We start from the raw sequence: 22,876 nt of genomic DNA on the forward strand, positions 1-22,876 counted from the left end.
TCAGGGCATACTTGGATTTTAAGAGAATTCAACATGTCTTACTTTGTTCATAGTGTTAAGAAGTAATGGAAATGATCAGGTTTAGAGTTTGTTGACCGTTGGTTTGCTTTTTGCTCTCTTGTTACTTACTCCTTCTGTGATCCCTTGTTACTGTCGGATCTGAACTCCTTACCCACTGTGTTCCATCTCCTAACAAAGCACAGCAGAATGCAGACCCACTGTTCTCCCATGTGCCAGCCACTCACTGCCACAGAGCCGGCCTGTGCCAGCTGTTCCATAAAAATTGCGCCCCATTTTGTGCCAGGTGAATCTTTTGAACTCCCACTTCTGTGGAATTTTTTCTAACACTCTCTACCTCCCACTCCCAATAGGACAAAAAATGGTCCCCTTAGTGTTGGAGAGTTGTTTGTTCACCTGGCCACTGTGATGCTAGTTGTCTGTTATTTATGTGTTTGTCTCATCTGCCAGACTTTAAGTTCCACAAGGGCAGGAAGGACGGCTCAGTCACCACTATCACCAGGGCCTAGTGCATGATAGATGCCCTATAACTGTATCAAAGAATACCTCTGAAAAAAAGAAAATTAAAAAGCAGTATAATCATATCTGATTTGTGCTCATCCTCTCCTCCCCTCCATTATGCACAATCACAGACACAAACACAAACCACACACACACACACACCCTGGGAGCATGCCTTAAAAAACCTAGTATGTTTATGGTCTTACTGTGTCCACTGCAGGCACCCAGAACATAACAATTCCAATGGGGAAATCCCTCCTCATACTCTCGGGTGAACATTTTACATTCTCCATACTGTTGAGTGGCTCTGCTTTTATCTGTGCTTTCACAATTAGAACAGCTGCATCTTCACATCTCTAAACCCCACTTCTCCCTTTCCAAATTAGTTGTAGCAGAAATACACAAAGAGTAGAGCAAATTAAGGGAATGCGTTCGGCACCACACAGGGAATAAGTTAAAAAGATTTCAGAAGTTTGGGCCAACCAACGTTCAACCGTCAGACTAGATACTCCGGGTGACCTAAGAGGTAAGAAGTGAGACATTTAAGGGGTTACTGACTTTCACAGAAGATAAGCTTCAAGCTCTTTGGCACAAGTGTTTCTGTACCAATGACATCTTAATGAAGTGCATGTTCAATGGCCTTAAACACCCTTTCCTATCACTGTGCAGTGTGAGCATTCACATATTAAATTATAACACAATGGTACAAAATATGGGACGTTATAAAATTATTTTTACTGTGACTTTTTTTGTTATAACATATAAATCATTATCTTGTAGGTAAATCACCCTCTGTTTTTAATCATGCTTGACAAATTATTTTATCATTCAGACCAATGAAATTTTTCCATAAGTCCTTAAATACTTCTAAGAATATATTTTCTGTTCAAGGCTCATCTGATTGCATTCAACCCTAACTCAAGAAGAGGAGTGTTTTTAAAATATTAAAAAATAAGGACTCTGACAGACATTTGCACAAGAATCAAACATGTCCCTTTGTAGGGACAAAACCAAAGAACTACAAAGGCAGGAACCAAGTCTTCTCTCTCCTCTCAGACACCATGTGGTCTTCCCCAGCTCATGGCTTCTATCTGGGGAACCACTAGAGTGTCCCCCTCTGCTCAGTTTACTGCCTCTGTAAATTCAGTTTTCACAGAACTGAAACTTAAGATTGCTTTTGGGTTCTAGCTGCAGCAACCATGGCCAGTGCCAACAGTTTGCTGGTTTCCTAGCACAGAATTCCCAGAAGAAGAACCTGACTGCCACGTAAGTAGGTTGCAAGTCACTTTAAGGAGAGTCGGATCCTGAGTCAGGATCCAATGAATACTGACCTAGAGGAAGGGACGGAAACTGGGCAAATCCACTCCGGTGGGTTTGTGAGAACATGGGTGAGAAGAGATTCCTCAATAAAGGGGGCAGTAATAAGCCTGTGCAGACACAGTCCAAAGTATGTCTAGAGCAGGGGCTGGTAAACTTCTTCTGTTAAGGGCCAGATAGCACATATTTTAGGTTTTGTGAGCGACACAGTCTAGGTCACAACTACTGAATCCTGCTGTTGTGGTACAAAAGCAGCCATAAACAATATGCGAACAAATGAGCTTGTGTTCCAATAAAACTTCATTCACAAACCAGGTGTCAGGCTGGATTTGGCCTATGGGCCAAAGTTTGCTGATTCCTGCTCTTGATTATTATAGGGATTCTCACAGTGATATTTAGGAGTAACTGAGAGATAGAAACATCAAGAACTGCTTATTCAAACAATTTTTTTTACAGAGGTATCATATGTTCCAAGTAGAAAATCTAGCTACGTAAAAGTAAATAAAATAGATATTTTTAATCTAACCACTCAGAAAATAAAACATGGCTCAAATTCCAGTCTCTTTTTCTCTGTTTTTTAAATAATTGTTACGCATATTGCTTTAGAAGATATCATCCTCACGTAAGAAAAAAATAGTAAATATTTTCTCCTGTCTTTTAATTTTATACAAATATTATTAATGATAGATGTAAGGCAGTTAAATGCTGGTAGATGTTTATCAACCAGCTCTCTGAAGGATCAAACCAGCCTAGATTTGCAGCGTTTTCAGATTTCCTTGGTAAGCACTCACACCATGGTTGATTTCAAGCTACCAACACTTCAACAACTGGCTTCTAAAATTCCTGAAGTCTTAACAGTCTATACTCGTTAAGCCAGTATAAGCCCACTGGAGAAAATCACTGAGAGTATTCTATGTGTATAACATAACTTATTCACCCATCCCCTATTTTTGGAAATGTAGACTATTTCCACTTTTTGTTGTTAGTAATAATGATGCAAAAAACGTAGGTAAGTCTTTGTTCAGGTTGTTGTTTTCCCTCAGATAGTTTTCTATAACTGGAGTTTCTGGGTCAAACCCATGCAGCATTTAAGGTTTTAAAATGTATTTTTAAAATTCTCATGTAAAAATATCTCCATAGTAACAAATGAGAATGTTAGTTTCACTGAAATCCTTACCACAACTGGGTATTGGAAATAATTATTCACCAATGTGATTAGCTTCAAAGGTCATCATATTTTTAAATTTTCATTTATTGATTTTAAAGATTTAATTTTCAATGTCTATTGGCTAATTATATTTTTTTGTGTAAATTTGGCTCAAGTTCTATGCCATTTTTTTTCCTGGCAGGTTATTTATCTTTATGTTATTGATATTTGAGACATTATTAACTGGGATATCAATTCTCTTGCCATATATGTTGCAAATGTTTTTTTCCATCTTAGGCGTTTTTCTTTTAATTTAAAAATTTTGATTTACAGAAGTTTTACATTTATATGTAGTTGATACTCTCTGTTTTTTCCTTTTGATTTCTGCCTTTGATGTCATACTTCGAAAAGTATTCTTCATTCCCAAGAGTATAAACGTATTTATATTTTATCATATATATTATAGACATATTTATCAATAATCTTCTAGTGCATTTTGTTTCACTTTTTTATAGTTAAATGCGTAATTCTTCTAGAATTTACTTGGCAAGTGAGGTAGGGATCTGATTTTTTTTTCCAAATTGGTCTCAAAAAGTGGACAATTAGGGGTCAGATAACACTAGGCTTTTAATCTTTTAACATTCCCTTTTCAATGTGTTTGAATGTACCATAACTGCAACCTGTTTGCTTCCTCAGGATCCTGTGCTTTTAAAGAAGAATGAGTTCTAATTCATTACTTGTCAGGTAGACTAAACCCTTTGCCAAAGCAACACCTTCTCAGTGAAGAGACTACTTTAGCCAAGCTAAAGCACAGGTGACATACACCAGGGCAACCTGGCTGAAAGGTAGCTGTCACTGGCAAGGTCTCTTCAAGCATGCTCCCTCTGTGAAAAGTTATCCTTGTCAATTAAGAGAAAAAAGGGAGAGAGAGATACCCTCATTTTTGCCATGATACATAAAAGTATAATTTTTTTAGTTTTAAGGTAAATATTTGCTTTTGTGGCCAATATTTTAAGCAAATATTTGTGGTTTTTTTTAAGATTTTAGAAGTTTTTAACACAAATATTTGCAACTTTTTTGGGTGGTGTTTTGTTCTGTATGGTATGTTTAAAAAGGTAAGAAATCGTTTGGGGTTCAGTGTAGAGGCAAAGACCTAATTTTAGTGTAAAGTGGTGCCCCCAGAGAGCCTGCACGAATAAGATGACTCAGCAATAGGCCTGACAGCATGTGTGCCATTCAGGTGGCTTCACTATTTAGATGTTGTTCTTCAACTAGATGCCTGAAAATGTGTCTCAGGGGGCTTAATATTCTTAACCTTAAACCTAGTCATTTTATTTCTGGGAATCTAGCCTAAAGGGAAAAAATCCTTAATGTGGAAAATGCCAAGGGGGAGGAGGGGTTGGGGGACGGATGCATTGGAGTTTGGGATTAGCAGATGCAAACTGTGATATATAAGATGGATAAACAACAACGTCTTACCATACAGCACAGGGAACTACATTCAGTATCCTGTGATAAACCATAATGGAAAAGAATATGAAAAAGAATATGTATATATATGTGTATAACTGAGTCCCTTTGCTGTACAGCAGAAATTAATACAACATTGTAAATCAACTATACTTCAATAAAATTTTTTAAAATGAAAAAAAGTGGACAATTAATCATTTATAGAGTATTTGAGAATACCTCTTTAATTATAGATTAATTTCTTATATACTTTAAAGTATTGTCTTTGCTGTGCATTGGAGTATTTATTTTTTTGCTCTTTCGTTGTATGAGTTCATGGTAACTATAGCTAACAACACTGTATTATATATTTGAAAGGTGCTAAGACAGTAGATCTTAAAGTTTTGTCGCACAAAAAAACTGTAACTATGTGAGGTTATGGAGGTTAACTAAACTTATTGTGGTAATCATTTCACAATATATAACACATATATCAAATCACGCTGGACACCTTAAACTTACACAATGTTATACGTCAATTATATCTCAATAAAACTGGGAAAGAAAAGTATTATTTGTGCCTTCAGGAATATAACACTCAATGTTGTGCTAGGAAGTTCTTTTTATTAAAGGTTGCATGAGGTGGTAAAATGTCAGATATATATTAGAATAGCTATCATAAATAGTTTATCACAAAATGGGAAAAATATGAATGTTATACCTCAGCCCAGTGAAACCAATTTTAATTAACCCTCCCTATTCTGACATTGACCTCTGTCCCCCACTCTTAAGAAAGTGGTACTTTTTTTTCTCTTGTGATTTCTTAATGTTAGTCTAGAATTTTAAGTAAGACATTTCTAAATCCCTGAACATTTACAGGAACAAATCATGAGGGTTGAATTTTGTAACTCTTGTAACTCTTAGTGAAACACTACTTTTAAAATTTATGAATGTTTAAGTGGAAGTTTTAAAAATTTAACCAACAATATTTAATATCAGGTGTAAAGAGCAACATACTACAATAGAATTAGAGGTCCCTATTGCCTACAATCTTCTATTTTAAAAAGTCATTGTGACCCTGTGCAGACTATAGCTACCTGACAAAGGAACAATGACAAGAGATGAGAAAGACCAACATCTGGCTTTCTTCATCTATTTACATGTGGATAGTGGTACCACCTAATGAAAGAAGGACAAGACAGACAAACTTCAGTAGAAACCCAAATTTTGCTTGTTAGTTGCAGAGCTTTAAGTTATTCAATCTCTCAGCGCCTTGATTTCTTCCTCTATATAATGGGAATAATAATATCTTGAGGTCACAGTGAGAATATGTTACTCTATGTGAAAAAGTGTCTAGCAAAATGCACGTTATATAAAAATCACTCAATAAATGTTACTTCTTTTCCCTTTCACATCCTCAAACATAACTGCATGTTGCTAGTGGTCTTTGGGGTAAAGACTAAGATAATAGTCTTATTATCAGAAGCATGACAGGGAAGAGTTTATGCCTGCTCCCCTGAAAATTTCACCTAATATCCTACCATTGTGGAAATTTGCTCAGCCTCTCCTGGGTTGTTTGTATCCCCCCATATATTGTCTGTGCACTTATTAGGAGGTTTGTCACAATTCATTTCTTTGGGTTTTTTAAAAATTTACACACTAAAATCAACTCTTTGTGGTATATAATTCTATGGGTCTTGACAGATATATCAAGTTGTAGCCACCACTGCAATCATGATACAAAATGGTTCTACTACCCCATTTGCTCCCTATAGCACTGCCCCTTTGTAGTCAGCCCCACCTCTCACCCTTACCTTTAGAAACCACAGATCTGCTCTCTGTCCCTATAGTTCTATTTTTTCCAAAATGTCATATAGATGGAATCATATATTATCTAAAATTTAGGTCTAGCTTCTCTTCTAACAAAATTATTTGAGATTTATCAATGCCATTGTGTGTATCAATAATTTATTTCTCTTTATTGGCCAAGTAGTATTCCACTGTACGGATGTGTCTTGGTTTATCCGTTCATCAGCTGAAGGACATTTAAGTTGTTTCCAGTTTTTAGCAATTATTAATAAAGTTGCTATAAGCATATCAATACAGGTTTGTAAGGCCATAAGTTTTCATTCCGTATGGGTAAATACCTAGAAGTGGCATTGCCGCATCATAAGGTAAGTGTATGTATGTTTTACGTGATAAGAAACTACTAAGTTATTTTCCAAAATTACTATGCCACTTTTGCATTCATACCAGCATTATATGAGAGCTCTCACTGCTCTGATTCCTTGCCAGTACTTTGTATTATATATTGTCCGGTTTCTCATTTTTTTGTTGTTGTTTTTACCATTCTAATAGGTGTTTAGTGGTAGCTAATTATAGTTTTAATTTTCATTTCCCTAGTAACTAACAAAGTCGAGATATTTTTAGACGTGCTTATTTGCCATCTATATGTATTTTGGGGGCAAGTTTTCAAATCTTTTGCCCATTTTTATTGGGTTAAGTTTTAAGAATTTTTAAAAATATATTTTGGATACAAGTTTCTTATGAGATACATATTTAGCAAAAACAGACATTCCCAATCTCTAGTGTGCATTTTAATTTTCTTAACATGGTCCTTGGTAGAGCAACAATTTTAAACTTGATAAAGTCCAACTTATTAAGTTTGATCTTCTGGCTCAGGCTTTTGGCATCTACCTAATAACTTTTTGTCTAATTCAAAGTCACAAAGATTTTCTTATGCTTTATTCCAGAAATTTGAAAGTTTTATGTTTTATATTTAGATCTATGATCTATTTGGAGTTAATTTTTGCATAAAGTGTGAGGTATGGGTGGAGCTTCACTTTTTTTGCATATGGACATCCAATTGCTTCAGCACCATTTATTGAAAAGACTATCCTATTTCCATGGAATTGTCTTTACACCTTTGTCAAAAATGAGTTGATTTGAAACCTTGTTTATTTTCTGATATGGGCATTTAATTCTATAAATGATACTCTAAAAACTTTAGCTGTATTCCACAAATTTTGCTATGTTACATTTTCATTTTTATTCACTTCAAAATATATTTAAATTTTGCTTTGACCTTTAAGTTACTTTAATGTATGCTGTTTAATTTTGAAACATTTGGGTATTTTTTGATATCTTTCTGTTAATTGACTTCTGGTTTAATTCAGCTATGATTAAAAAAACACAATCTGTATCATTTATATTCTTTTAAGTATATTAAAATTTGTTTTATGACCTGAAATATAGTTTATATTGATGAATGTTCCATGTACAATTGAAATGAATGTCACTTTTCTGTTGTTGCTGGAGTGTTCTATACGTCAATTAGGTCAAATCGGTTAATATTGTTCAGGGCTCCTATATTCTTACTTATTTTTAGTCTTTTAAAATCAGTTACTAAGAAAGAAGTCTTGAAGTCTTCAACAACAATTGTGTATTTGTTTCCTTTTCCTTTTTGATATATCAGTTTTTCTTCATGCATTTTGAAGGTCTGCTGTGAGGTGTGCACACCTTTAGGATTTTATGTGTTCTTGGATAACTTACCTCTTTATTATTTATGTAATGTCCTTCATTTATCCCAAATAATATTTCTTGACTTGAAGTCTATTTTATTTGAAATTAATTAGCAACTACACCTTTCTTTTGATTAGAGTTTGCATGATATATTTTTTGAAACTCTTATTTTAACCAATCTATGTCTTTATATTCAAAGTAGTTTCTTGCATATAGAAGATCCATTGGATCTTCCTTTTTAAACCAATCTGACAGTCTCTGTCTTTTAGTTGGTGTGTTTAGACTATGAACATTTATGTAATTATTGATATGGTTGGATTAAAAACCACCACCTAGTTATCTGTTTTCTATTTGTTTCATATGGTCATTCATTTTTCATCCTTTTCTACCTTCTTTTGTTTAATTGAGCATTTTTTTATGGTTCTATGTTATTTTCATGATTAATTTACTATTTATAATGCTAAAAATGTCTAAAAGTTGCTCTAGGATTTAAAAATTACATATTTAATTAATTTAATTAGAATCTACTTTCAAATATTATAATGCTTCACATGTAGTATATGGATCTTACAACAGTATATTCCCAATTCCTCCTTCCTAATCTTTGTACTATTATTATTGTTATCATATATTTTGCTTTTATATATGCTACAAACACAAATTTCATTGATATTTTTGTTTTAGACATTCACTTAACTTTTAGAGTAATTAAAATGAATGCTCAACATCATTAATCATTAGAGAAATGCAAATCAAAACTACAATGAGATATCATCTCACACCAGTCAGAATGGCCATCATCAAAAAATCTAGAAACAATAAATGCTGGAGAGGGTGTGGAGAAAAGGGAACACTCTTGCACTGCTGGTGGGAATGTGAATTGGTTCAGCCACTATGGAGAACAGTAGGGAGGTTCCTTAAAAAACTACAAATAGAACTACCATATGACCCAGCAATCCCACTACTGGGCATATACCCTGAGAAAACCAAAATTCAAAAAGAGTCATGTACCAAAATGTTCATTGCAGCTCTATTTACAATAGCCCGGAGATGGAAACAACCTAAGTGCCCATCATCAGATGAATGGATAAAGAAGATGTGGCACATATATACAATGGCATATTACTCAGCCATAAAAAGAAACGAAATTGAGCTATTTGTAATGAGGTGGATAGACCTAGAGTCTGTCATACAGAGTGAAGTAAGTCAGAAAGAAAAAGACAAATACCGTATGCTAACACATATATATGGAATTTAAGAAAAAAAAATGTCATGAAGAACCTAGGGGTAAGACAGGAATAAAGACGCAGACCTACTGGAGAACGGACTTGAGGATATGGGGAGGGGGAAGGGTGAGCTGTGACAGGGCGAGAGAGAGTCATGGACATATACACACTAACAAACGTAGTAAGGTAGATAGCTAGTGGGAAGCAGCCGCATGGCACAGGGATATTGGCTCGGTGCTTTGTGACAGCCTGGAGGGGTGGGATAGGGAGGGTGGGAGGGAGGGAGACGCAAGAGGGAAGACATATGGGAACATATGTATATGTATAACTGATTCACTTTGTTATAAAGCAGAAACTAACACACCATTGTAAAGCAATTATACCCCAATAAAGATGTTAAAAACAAATAAATAAAATAAAAGAAGAAAGGTTCTGCCAACATGAAAAAAAAAATGAACTTTACTATTACTTTCATTTAGTCCATTTCTGGCACTCTTCATTTCTTTATGTAAATCCAAATTTCTGCCTGCTATTAAATTCCTTTTGACTGAAGAATTTCTTATTAACCTTTCTTGTAGTATAGGTATGCTGAAAATTAATTCCCTAAGTTTTTGTTTTCCTGAGAAAGTCTTTATTTCTGATTTATTTTTTATTCTGCTTTTATTTTCTCTGAGTATAGAATTCTAGATTGATAGTTTTTTTTTTTTTTTTTTCCTTTCAGCACTTCAAAGATGTCACTCTGCTGTTCGGTGACTTGCATAGTTTCTGACAAGAAGTCTGCTTGCTGTACTTCTTATCTTTAATTCCTCTGCATTTAATGTCTCTTTTTCCTCCCCCCCACCCCACTTGTCTTCAAATTTTTCTTTGTTATTGTTTTCAGAAATTTAAACATGAAACGCCTAGGTGTATATATCTTATTTTAATCTGGCTTGACGTTCTTTGATATTTTTGTATCTGTGGTTTGTTTTCTGCCAAATCAATTTTGGAAAATTCTCTTTTTGTTTTTTGTCTTTCATTTTGGGTCATCTCTATTGCTTTATCCTGAAGTTCACTGATTCTTTCTTTGGCTACATGAGTTTCCTAATGAGCCCACTGAAGGAATTCTTTATCTCTGTCACTGTGTTTTTTATTTCTAGTGTTTCTATTTGACTCTTATAGTTTCCACCTATCTGCTGAAATTCTCTTGATCTTTTCATTTTGGCCACTTTTTTCATTATAGCCTTTAACATGTTAATCATAGTTATTTTAAATTCCCTGTCTTATTATAGCTTCAGCCTTTATATCATATCTGAACCATGTTCTGTCCATTTCTTTGTGTCTTCGTAATGTGTTTTCCCCCCTCACTTTTTCATATGCAAGGATTTTCATAAGTTTTGTTAAAAGCTTGATATCTTGTGTAGAGCAGTAAAGACTGAAGTGAAGTGAAATAAATAGCTTGGAGGGGTTTTACTCCTGCTAGAGACGGGCACACTTTTTCTTCTGTGAGGCTTTGTGTGTGGCAGTTTGAGTCAATCTAGTTAGGAATTGAGATGGTTTGGGACTTTGGTGTTGCTTTGATCACCCTCAGTGTAATAGTCTTCACACTCCTATAATGGTAACTTTGAATTTAGGGTGGGGACTGGTTTCTCAGAGATTTTCTGACTTTCTACTCTATCCTCAGCTTTGGGTCTTTTCTTTGTGCTGTGCTTCAGAGAGGCTCTCTTTCCATGATCTTGCAGCTATCCCAGGGGTACTCCACTGTGACTGGTACTTAAAGGTTGTTAACCTGATGGTGGGGGGTAAGGCAGGGCTTCTCCGTTGTGATAATTAAGCTGCAGTCTTAGGTAGGCACTGATTCCCTGGGCTTTGGGCTAGGGGCTGTGGGCAGGGAATATGACTTTCTCAGTGCTCCTCCCCTGCCCCCAACAGTATTTCTGTCCCGGCACATAATCCTGTCCCTCTTACAGGGGAAGAGTGTAATTTTCTGTTTATCTCCTTTGACTACAATGGGTTTTTTCCTGTGTTCTAAGGGTGACAGTGTTTTTGTGTTTCCCCCAGCAGTGTAAGCCTTTTGTTTCATAATAGAGGTGAGCAAGAGGGTATGGGCAGGCTTCTGTGCCCCTCTCCAGTGGCTGCTGCTCTCTCCCTCAGACTTGCACAAGGGATGGTTTGGGGACTGCCTGAAATCTTATTTTGTGAATGCCCAGGGAGGCCCATAGAGAAGAGCCTAAAAGTTGGTGCAAACTGTCCCTATATCTGTGATTCCAACGAGCTGCACAGTCTCTCACCAACCACACTCAGTCTCTACCAATTCATTAACAACTCCTGATGAAATCTTCCTACTAGTGTCTGGCTGAGTCTTCCTCAAGTGAAGTACTCAGTTTCTGTCTTTCCCTAAAGGAAACCTGTATCTCCCTGGGTTTGGGGCTAGTGTTTTGCCACGTGACTTCAGCTCCTTGATGGCTTCCAAAAAGTTGTGAACTGGAAGTCTGTCCAGGATTTTTGTGGTGTTTTTGTTTTTAAGAGCATGGGTAATGCTCTTTCGAACTCTCTACCTCCTAGGCAAAAACTGGAAATAGCTAGTTTTAAATTTTCTTTTTCTTTTTCTCAGGGAAAAAATTTTAGTTTAGGCTATGAATATTTTAGAATTCTACTCCTATCTTTTCTAGGAGTGTTATGTTCCTTCATCTCTTACAGCTATATTTTTTTTTCTGCAGGTGGAAATATACGTTTCCATTAATTGGCATTTTCTAGCACTTTGCCCTTACAAAGTACTTTAGGATCATTTAGGTACTTTTCTCTCTAACAGTCATGTGGGGCACATGAGCAGCATCAGACATATTTAGGTGAGGGAATTAAAACATAGAGATATGTAGTCATTTATCTAAGATCAGAGCAAAGCCATCTTAAAATGTCAAAAGTTAATATGTTAGTTATTTTAGGCACTTGCTTTGACATTTCACTGGGGCAAAACTGCCAGAACATTCTTCTCCAGAACCATAGGGAGAAATCAAGCCTCATTAGAATAGTTACAATAGTAAATTTTTATGTATTTTGAACGTTCAATTTAAACTCAGCCTAGTTAAATGACCTTTGTGATTTCCAAAGAACTTTGCCAAGTCTTTATTACACTATTGTCCTGAGTACAGGGCAGGCTGTGCTGGAGAAAAAACAGCTTTAATTCCCTTTTCACTTTAGATCATAGTAGGAATGGGTCAACAGATAAAGGAAGAATGTCAATGCTGTTAGCATGGAAGGAATATATTTCAGTGCTGGGCCAAAAACTAACGTCTTCATTTTAACTGGGGGAGTCTCTTGCACCCAAGCATTCCCCTCTCTATAATCAGGGTACTAGTGTTCTCACTTCCCTTTTGTGAACTGCCCTGAAGTTACCAACTCTTGGTCTTACTTTGAGTGTCTTTGTCTCCTATTTATTAGTGTCCTCTAATGGCATGTTCAGACTAATCAGGTCCACAACAGAAAGATGAATATTGGATCTTAGAGCTTGATAAAAACAGAAGTAGGAAATCATATTTTTCAGCAACCCAAGATCAACCACTGTTTTTTCTTACATTTTTTTAAAAAAAGCTTTTGGTTTTAAACAAAAGAAAAATAAAGGCTAAATCACAGAGCTGAGTCCTCACTCCCCTTTTATTAAACTTTTATTGTCTATGCTACAAATCAGTCACTAATGACTGTTGAGTGTATAAATCTGAGCAAAATACACAGTCGGGAGATACAACATCAATGGTCATGAGCAGGGGGGTAAGAGTGACAGAAGTAAATGAATCTGAGCTCAGGTTTTGGAAGCCATGCCAAGCTCTCACTTTCTTATGGCAACCTGAAAGCAAACTGCCTGTCAGAGCAAGGAGGGCAAGAGGGTTACCATAGGACCCTTCCATATGGAACAATCTTTCCTTCAAACAGTGAAATGTGTTTGAGTTGACACAAAGAGGAAAATATCAAAGTGCAAAGAGATGAATATATTTTTTCCATAAAAGTTAATGCTCAGTGGAGTGTTAGTACATCCAGGCCTTAGACTCTGACTGCATCCTGATTTTGATGAAAGTTGCAGGAAATGGCTTGCTACAGATTTAAGTGCCCCATGCTCACAAGCTGACTGCTGTTTACCTATCAAACGTCCTTATTCTGTTCACTAAAGGCTAACATTTGCTGCAAGGCTTGCAAATCTAAAATAATGCTTAGGCATTATTTTACAAATGGTCAGAGACCATGAATAAAATAATGGGTCAAAAGACCTAATCTTTTATGAGAAAATATCAACCTATCAGACAAATGAAATAATTAGAACAACCCAACCTGAATTTTAATGACAAGTTTTGAGGTGGTGATAAGAAAGGGAGTGGGAGAGGAAGATATAAGTGTACTAGAGAGAAGCAATAAAAGAAAGATGAGTAAATTCCAGGTAAGATGGAATGAGTACACTCAGTCCATCTCTCCCACTGAATACAACTATAAAACGGAACTGAATGCATTGAGCTTACATCTGAGGTCCCTGAGGAGTAAACAGCAGCAGGCTCATCAGAGAAGAACACCAGATTTGAAGTACTTGAAGTACCACTGAACCAGCTGTACTGAGCCATCTATTCCTCTCCAGTATCCCTCAGCCTGAACTAAATGTAGTTTAAACCAGGAGTGAATGTCAGGAGCAAACAGTGAGGTTGAGGAGAAACTCTGTAGCTGTGGTTGGAAGAGTGAAAAAGGAAACTCCCAATGCTCAGAGAGAGTGTAGAAATCCTCTGGTTTTTTCGTGGTTGTTTTTGTCTCTCTTCTCTTTTCTCCGTTCTCTCGTGAACCAGACCCAAAACAACCCACTAACGCAGTGGTAATGACTAGTAATGACCAGTAATTGCACATCCATATGCAAAAAATAAACCTCAACTTAAACTTCACATCTTATTCAAGAATTATTTTAAAATGGATCACAGACCTAAATGTAAAACATAAACTGTAAATTTCCAGAAGAAAATCTTCCTGATTTGGGTCATGCAAAGAGATCTTTGACATGACACAATCCATAGGAAAAAATTCATTAATTTAAAAACTTTTGATCTGTGAATATCAATGTTAACAGAATGAAATAGCATGCTACAGACTGGGAGAAAATACTTGTGAATCACAGACCTGACAAAGCACTTATACACAGAATCTATAAAGAACTCTCAAAGCAACAAATAAGAAAAAAAAAACACTAAAAAATAAGCAAAAGACTTGAACAGAGCCTTTACTTATGAGACTATAAGGATGGCAAAAAAGCACATGAAAAAAATGTTTCTCATTAGTCACTAGGGAAATGAAAACAAAGCCATGATGAGATACATCTGCACACTTATCAGAATGGCTAAAATTAAAAATAGTGACCCTGTGGTGCAACAGAGTTTTCCTCCACTGCTGCTGGGAGTGCAAAATGATATAGTCACTGTGGAAATTGTTTGGCAGTTTAAACATGCTCTTAACCTGTTATCCAGCAGTTCCATTTCTGGATACTTACCCTAGAAAAATGAACATGTATGTTCTTAAGACTACCTGTTCTTGAATGTTTATAGTAGCTGTTTTCATAATTGCCCAAATCTGGAGCCAACCCAATGTCCTTCAGTGGTTGAATAGATAAGCTGTGGTATACCCACATAATAGAATACTACTCAGCAATGAAGAAGAACAAACTTTTGATAGATGTAGTAACTTGGATGAATCTCAAAGCATTATTCTACAGAAGTCAGTTTCAAATGTTCTGTAGTGTGTGATTATATTTATATGGCATTTTCAATAAGATAAAACTGTAGGCATGGAGATTATCTCAGTGGTTGCTAGAGAGTGGGGTGAGGGAAGGGGTGACTATAAAGAAATAGCAAAGGAGTTATGGGGGAACAAGGAGCTATTCTGTATCTTGATCATAGGGGTGGTGGCATGAATCTATACATGTATTAAAATTCATAAAACTGTATACCTTAAAAAACATCCATTTTAGTCTGGTAATTTATAAAATATTTTTTTCAAAAAGAGATACAAAGTTGAACCAAAACAGAATTTTTATCTTCAACTTCACTTTAAAATGTTGGTTTAAGTCCAGGAACCAGAGGCATGTAGTGACTGCAGACTAATCTCATCCTATCACTGAATCCTGCCACCAGAGTCAGGGTGCCCTGGACCCTCTGGAAGCAGAGTTAAGTGACAGACTGTCAATTCATTGAATGATGTGACAGCTGTGAATGGACAATCTGTATAACCCTGGTTGACCAGAAATATTTCTCTGTCAATTATTCAAATTGGTTGTTCACACTGCCAAATTCCCCAGGGAGTTGCCAACCCATCACATTTCTAAGTATTTTGCAGACTGATTATTGGCCATGATTCAATTTGTTCCAACATTATTGTTTGCTTTTTTTCTGCCTTCTGAAATCTATGCTTTTCTTGGTCTCCTGACCCAGGTACATGCCCTAAAACTGGAAATCTCCATTTTATGTCAGTTCCATAGCACCCCTTATTTCTTTAACTTTCATTTCTCTCCTGAGACCTCCTCATAGTTCCTTCTTTTTGGGGTGGGTAAATATATATGAAGATGGCTGGATATCTGGTATTGGGCTAGGCCAGAAGAGGATTGCAGTCTGTTTTCTGCTCAATTTCTCCCTCCTTCACCCCATCACAAAGGTTCAGGGCAGCCCATTCATGGCCAGCGTGCTCCAACAACTCTTTCCCTTACCCCTAGCTCTGTGAGCGGGCAGCTGGGGTCATGCAGACCACCACGTACTGCCCAGTTTGTATCCCTCATTGCTTTCTCCTAACTACCAATAATATGTCTATCAGTAAGAGCTGCCTACAACAAACAAACAACAAAACTTATTGCATGTATTTTAGAGAGCAGCACCACCCTTGTCTCTATCTTGATAGTTGTGCCAGGATTTCTGCACAAAGCCTTCTAGGCTTATGGATTCAGATTCTGAGTTAGCTGACATTGTAAATGCCTTTTATATACCAACTGCTTTCACATACATTATCTCACTTAATCTCCAAGAATTCCCATTGTCTTGAAAGTATTTATGAAGCACTAATTTGTATTATGTGCTGTGTTAAACTCAGGACAATGGCCATTTCAGAGTCTCCTAGGTCTTGCAGCATAGTAGCACAGGCATATTGATGTAAGAACACACATTTTTCATAGTATTACCTAAGTGTTTCTATTATGTGTATTTAAGAGAGAACATCTTCATATGTGGGCCTCAACACATTAAACATGGAAATGTAACGTGCTCACCTTGGAAAATAGTACAAGTTACAACCCCTTCTTAATCGTTGCAAGTGAGGAAGTATGCATAGTAATGTAATATTTGGTGGGTATATGGTGCTTTTCATCCTCAGATATAAGCTAATTAATGGTGACGGTGGATACAGTATTTATTTGTATCATGAGCAAATCTGTCACAATACAGAAGCTTTGGACAAGTTTACTGCCATAGCCTTTGGCTGAGCAAAGCTTGAGCATTCTGCTGGGTGATCAAGTTACATCTTTGAGTCTTTTTTCCCCTGTCATGGTAAAGCATAACAAAAGCTAAGCAGAGGCAGTTAGAGGAGAGAGTCATCATCGCTTATTCTTTTACTTAGCCAGTGCCAAAATAGGTTTTGAAGCATTATCTCAAAGTTGCTTTCAACTCAATCTGGGTGTTTCTCTTCAGCTAGAATATCACCCCCTACGCTGGAATCTTTATTACATCACACTAATCTAATTTAAATGCATTTTTACTGTACTTGGTTTAATGAATGTTAGAATGTGTCACTAGGAAATTGCACCATTAATTTGATAAATAGGACTTGAAGGTATAATTTTTTCCAGTATTGCAGACTAATGAAGCTAAAATACATATATAATAAGAAGTGTAAATAATAAATTATTCTTAGGAGCAAAAAAATTAATTAGATCTTACCACAAATTGCATCTCAATGTCAATTTTTCTTTTTTTTTAAACTACTGACTTTCAAACTACTTGGAACACCATTGTAAACCTTGGAAAATTTCTCCAGTGATTACCTTCCATCCTGGGAATCTGTTTTAAGAAACTGCTGTTGTTCAACAAATCCTTTTAAGATGTCAGTACAGATCCCCTGTTGTCATTTCTACTGGGCATTAAAAGTATCTACATGAATTAATCTTCGTCTTTAAGTTGCACAGTTTTATTTATTCATAAAGACTCCTAAAAGTCCTTTCAGATAGTATGCTGTGGAGATAGAAAAAAACCAGGAGACCTCACATGCAAATTTACTTCCAAAGGTGACAAAACTCCATTTCCAGTGATTAGGGGAAAGTTCCTCCTGAAGCCCTACTTTTCACCAGGAAGTCTGTGTCATCCCTGGGCTGGAGGATGTGATAACAGAGAGTGATGGGTCACACCCCAATTACTGTGCAGATGTAAGAAGCAGATAGTAGATAAGCTGGAAATTAGCTAGGTAATATGAACACTAAAGCCAGAGACCAGATAATGCTCCAAATGATATTCTATTCCTTGGGTGGAGAAAAAAGGAATTCTGGTTATGACTGGCGTAAGTGAGTTTGGTTCAGATTCAGCGTAAAAGCAGTGGCTTTAGTGTCTGTACATATTAATCAGTAATTCCTAGAATTCTGATTAAAGAAATCTTTGCTGAAGACATTAGCTACATGATGTCTGTCTACTTAGAAACATGAATACTAAAGCCAAAATGTAAGGCAATACAAAGCCCATTTGGAGACTTTAGTCCTTATTTTTAGTATCTATATTAATTTGAAAAACAAACTATCCATCATGCACAATAACTATGTTTTATTTTTTATTTATCAGATATGAGGATTTTTTTAGCTTCATTGTCAAGACGAGACTAAATTTTTCCTTATAGAAAGGAAAAGGGGAAAGAAACTTGGGATTAGAATTAACTGTGTGGGTTCCACCCACTCTCTCTTTGTCCCCAGCTGGAGGTCTGCACAGAGACAATTTAATCATGGTCTCTTCCCTGGCCTGATGCAGGACTCTGAGCCAAATGCTATCCCTGGCTTTCTTTTCTATTCCTAGTGTGTAGTTTAACAAACAATGTTTCTATTCCTTGTTATTTGATCTGAAGCCAAAATTCTGACGTGGCATCAGTTTTGCTGCCAGATAATGCATTAAACCTTACTAAGGGGTAAACATAATGATCTTCATTAAACGTTTTAAATGAACCCACCTCCTGCTTCTTCAGGTTGAGAGATGCATTGACAGGGAATGTTGTAGAAGCATCTTGGAGCTATTTTCTTCTTGTAACAGGGGGAGGGAGAGATGAGTGGCAGCTTTTAGGGGGCTAAAGAAAGGTAAACATAAAAGGTTTTATAAGATTTCCTTTCCTAAGGGCAAAGTTTTAGAACAATAAATCACAATTCAGTCAATACCATTAGTTTTGGGGCATTATATACCCTCATTAAAGTGCATAAACAATTATATTTATTGAAGGTAATGTACTGTATAGTGCATTACAACGACACTCAATAACATATGTAATCATCATTTGAATGGGCTTTACTACAATGTAAACTGATAATAGCATGACTACACACTGGGTTATTAACTTTTCAGTCTTAAGACAATGAAAGGTGATGCAAGAAACCAAAAGCACGTATGCATGGCCCTCATTTGTGAGTTATTCATTTCCATACCAAATCCTAAACTCAAGGTACCAATGCTCAGGAGCTGTCTCTTTTTTGCCTGTTGTCTTAACAGAATACTAGATTCAAGGTAGTGTTTTGAAGGTGAAGGAAATAAATGACAGGAACTATCTTAGACCCAGTTATGAAGATAATTCTGTGGGTGACCCTATTTCTGTCTTATAGTGTGATTTGTACTGTTCATGCTCTTTCCACACTAGACCCTGACAATATCACATCTCTAAGAATAATGGAAACATCCTCCAAACTTTTCCTTTGAAAAATTCACCTAAGAGATATTTGGCTGGGCTTCCCTGGTGGCGCAGTGGTTGAGAATTCACCTGCCAATGCAGGGGACACGGGTCCGATCCCTGGTCTGGGAAGATCTCACATGCCACAGAGCAACTAGTGCGCTACAACTACTGAGACTGCGCTCTAGAGCCCGCGAGCCACAACTACTGAGCCCACGTGCTGCAACTACTGAAGCCCATGCACCTAGAGTCCATGATCCATAAGAGAAGCCACTGCAGTGAGAAGCCCGTGCACTGCAACAAAGAGTAGCCCCAGCTCGCCGCAACTAACTAGAGTAACCCCGCGAGTAGCAATGAAGACCCAACACAGCCAAAAATTAATAAGTAAAATAAATAAATTTTAAAAAGAGATGTTTGGCTAATGATGGAGAAACACTGGAAAAACCCAGATTGAGGGACATTCTACAAAAGTGGCAAAGTCATAAAAGATGAAGGAAGAGTAAGGAACTGTTCTAGATTAAAAGAGGCTAAAGAGACATGATAACTAAATGCAATGTCTGATCCTAGATTGGATCCTGGACCAGAATTTTTTCTCTCTTTTCCTGTAAAGATATTTTATTAGGACAATTGGAAAAATTTGAATAAGGTCTATAGATTCGATAATAGCATTTTGTCAATGTTAATTTCTTGATTTTGATATTTTTACTGTAATGTAAGAAGATGTTCTTGTTCTTCATGCACATAAAACTATGTAGGAGTGAAGGCCCTTTATGTTTGCAACTTACTCTCAAATGAATTAAAAAAATCTGTATGTACTTAATGATAGCAATAATAATATATATAGAGAGAATCATAAAATAAATATAGTAAAAAGTTAATGTAATTTGAAGGATAGTCATGAATTCTTTGCTCTGGTCTTACAACATTCTCTCAGTCTAAAATTATTTCAGATTCTAAAGAAGAGAGAGACATTTAGAATTTAAGAATTGACCATAAAAAGGCCATGACTTTAATTAAGCGGATCTGTTGTCTGGTGTTATCAGCAACAAGTCAGCATAATGATCAGGATCTCAGTACTCATTTATGTCTTTTATCTGTTCTGTCAGTGAAAGTCCCAGATTTGAGAAGACAGTTCTTATGATATCTATTTCCTGTATTTGAGAGTCAGGAATGACAAAATTTGTGCTATGAAAGGTGAAAGGCATTGTACTCTAATCACCTAAAGAGTGATAGCAGTAGCCACTGAAAATTCCTGCTTAAGCATGGTTTCACAGCCTTGAATGATTGATTTACATCTCTGCATAAGCCCTAAGGAAAGCACTGATGTTTTCCTCCCGAACAAACCTCTGCTTTCTCACTTTTAAGTAGCATCCAAACTTGAACCAATGGACCATGTAGACCAGACAAAAATTTACCAACCACACTTACTACAGGGAGAATGAAGAAACAGCAATTTAGTAAATTACCCAAGACACTAAAGGAAGAACAAAGATAAAATTAATCTCAAAAGTTTCTGGCATTAGTGCTCTTGTGTTCCTTTAGACACAACCCTATGAAAGCCGTAATATTAATGTATCTTAAAATTTGCTTTAGAATATATTTTCTTTGGTTGTCTAATTTTGACAGACACTTTCACAGAAATTGGGGACTTCTATAGCTAAGAGCTACCCATTTCAAAGTACAGTTATAGAAGCAGAATGGACTGTCTTCAAGAACTGCAAAGCAAAATTAATCAATAACGCTCCATAAATAAGAGGAAATGCATACTACATATGCATTTATATGTGGAGGACTAGACCTAAAGACTACATCTACTGGGTTAATGTTTTTATTAAAATGTATTAGTGTTGGCACAATAATCTTTCCTCATTATAAACACTGAGCCCTTTTATTTGCTACGGGGTATAGCTTTAAGAAAGTTCCAGTTGACTGACAGCTGCCTGTCAACTACTAACTCCGGAGAGATCCAGGAACTCAGCTTGCAAAGCTCCAGGGAATTCTAGGGAGCTCCAAGATGGTTAATGGCTGTCCATTAGCGTGAGGCCCAGCGGAGCCCTAGAATCTGTTAAGTGGGAAGTTCTTGCTGTAGAAGGTCATATAATTCCCTATTGCCATCTGAGAGAACTGGGAAAATTCAACTTGAAGCAAAGACTGGGGTGCTATAAGTTTATGTACTAAGGGAAATCATTTCATGCAGTTTGGTATTAACGTGCACCATGTTTTATTTATACTCTATACTGGATGAGAAATTGAATACTATGCTCTTTTCTGGCAATGGAAACCTGCCTTATTTTCCTGAACTGGGCACGGCATCAATACAGCAGCTTGCAGCCTTTTTGACTATGTATTACAGAGTGGCTTCTGTGCATTTTATATTAAATCCGATATGCACTGTGAGTTTATATGCCACACACACTACATTTTTCTATATTACGTCCTGCAATCTATCATATTAAGTGAAAGGGGTGATGGAGTGGGCCTCAGGTAATGTAAAGAAGATTGCTAACAGCTTGCATGCTGTGTTGAGAGTAGGTACGTATTTCTGCAGTGTGCTCTGTGTATATACACCGAGTGAGCACACAGCAAACTGACCGTGTAGAGAGTTCAACATCCCTGGCAATGGAATTAACCACCTCTATACTACTAAAATTACCTACCAGCCCCAAACTACATGCCTGCCCCATTAACAGAGCCCAGCAAAGTTTCATGTGAGCCAAATGGTCCTTCCCAGAAGTGGGAATAAAAACGAAGTCTGGTCCATTGAAAGGAAATCACCCCCTCCACCCCACTCCAAATAGTGAAGCCAGGTTAACAATGGCCTCACCATAGGGAACGTGGAGGAGCATTTAGCAATCACAGCCTCTGAGCTGTTAATACATGTCTCATATTCTTCAGTCTGGTACGTGAAAGGGACCTGGAAGTCCTATCTCCAAACCTCACGTAAAATAACACAAAAGCAACGATTAACAATTCTTGAAGGAAGAAGTGTTGCCTATCCTTTTTGAAATAAAAGTACATTTTATTTTCCCATGATGTTATCTGCTCGTGTATCAGAATTCCTAAATCTGGGAATACTAAGAATTGTGTTCCCTTCTTCATCACTGCCTCTCAATTTGGTCTTCTGGAACCTTCTAGATGGGGAACTAAATACATGTAAACTGGGTGTCTGTCATTTTAGCATAACTTTTATGGATTATTAGGAACTCTGATGGCAAATTTTTATTTTTCTGTGAAAATTTCTTTGTTCTGCTCACCTACTGATTTAAAGGTAAATGTTTTCTTGTTACCTGGGACCTAGGTATTGTGAGTGCCCATCAAGTCTTTGATCTTGTGTTTAGCCACTGTGAGCTCCCCTAGTCTTCACTGTCTGAGATCCTGTAGTTACTTTAATCTGTAGCGACTAATCTTGGAATTACTCTTAAAAAAGAAAAGAACTCCACTATTAGACACTCATGACTGACCACGCAATAGCCCTGCCTTCTTATTGTTGCTGCAAAATCTTTTTCTAAAGAGCAGTGAAAGTGGGCACAAGAATGAAGAATCTTTCCTATCAATATTAGTGAGAAAGAACCATCATATAAGGTGCTGTATAATCACTCATTATTCTCTTCTTCTGGCACTGATAAACTTCATGTGGTGAGGGGATTGTAGCTTTTGTAGAGACACTTGGCCTTGAGTATCAGGCTTTACAATACATCTCTGGTGCAATATTATCAGGTGACACCAATTCATCCCACAGCATTTTACAGCTTAACAGAAGGTTTTGATTTCCTGGTGGAGTCTTAATTGATTCTGTATTCTTTAG

This window comes from Tursiops truncatus, chromosome 13 (genome assembly GCF_011762595.2).
Source record: "Tursiops truncatus isolate mTurTru1 chromosome 13, mTurTru1.mat.Y, whole genome shotgun sequence".
Classification (NCBI taxonomy): Eukaryota; Metazoa; Chordata; class Mammalia; order Artiodactyla; family Delphinidae; genus Tursiops; species Tursiops truncatus.